The sequence below is a fragment of the Mycetomoellerius zeteki genome, unplaced genomic scaffold (assembly GCF_001594055.1).
Source record: "Mycetomoellerius zeteki isolate Tzet28-1 unplaced genomic scaffold, Tzet1.0 scaffold333, whole genome shotgun sequence".
In the NCBI taxonomy this organism is placed as follows: Eukaryota; Metazoa; Arthropoda; class Insecta; order Hymenoptera; family Formicidae; genus Mycetomoellerius; species Mycetomoellerius zeteki.
In genome coordinates, this window is record NW_017257320.1 from 32,618 (window position 1) to 33,581 (window position 964).

Below are 964 nucleotides of genomic sequence, written 5' to 3' on the forward strand. Positions count from 1 at the left end.
TACGAGGGTCGTCTGAAAAGTTTTGAGCCTAACATAGAAACAAGTAATTTTTCGGTCAAATTCAATTTTATTTTTCCACGTAGTCTCCTTTTAAGTCGATACATTTTTTCCAGCGATGCTCCCACCCCTTTAATCCATTCAAATAATACTGAGGGTCTTGCTTTGCAAAATAGGCGTGTACGGATGCGATGACCTCGTTCAATGAAAATTTCTGTCCTCCGAGCCAAACTTTGAGCCTAGGAAACAGAAAAAAGTCGCTGGGGGCCAGATCTGGTGAATACAGTGGATGGTCAATTAATTCGAACCGCAATTCGTGAATTTTTATGATGGCGACTGCTGATATTCGATTTTTTTCCATTTTTACAAAAACATTGACAACGACTGGCACAAATGACTGTCAAACAACAACTAAGCGCCGGAAGTAGCTACAATTTTCGCAGGTATCTTTCAAAGTATGTACGATTATAGTATCAAAATTGTTTTGACGAGTAATGCCATCTTCATGTTGAGGCTCAAAACTTTTCAGACGACCTATATATTGTATATATTTCTACTCTACTTCCCTGTATATGTATTATATATACTCTCACTTCAACATACACTGTGGCAGTCCATAACTTTAAACCCTACACGGTCAGTAATACTAATTAGTAATATTGAATCAGTAATACTGATAGTACACATCAATATTTATAGTATTTTATTACGATCAGTATTATTGATAATATATTTCACTTTAGTTTTACGTACATTATCTATTACACTGTGATATGTGCTATGACACAGATCCTAATAAAGTGACATTAATGCTCGAAAATTAAAATCCAGATCACCTTTTCTGTCAAAGTTTTCTGTCAAGCTACGTTCTTCGATTATCTCCGAGCCCTTGGGACCCTTTTTATATCGCCGAAAATTTGCCCAGGGTTGACGGTCTTTAATAGTATCTTGTCGGTGATACGGTGGA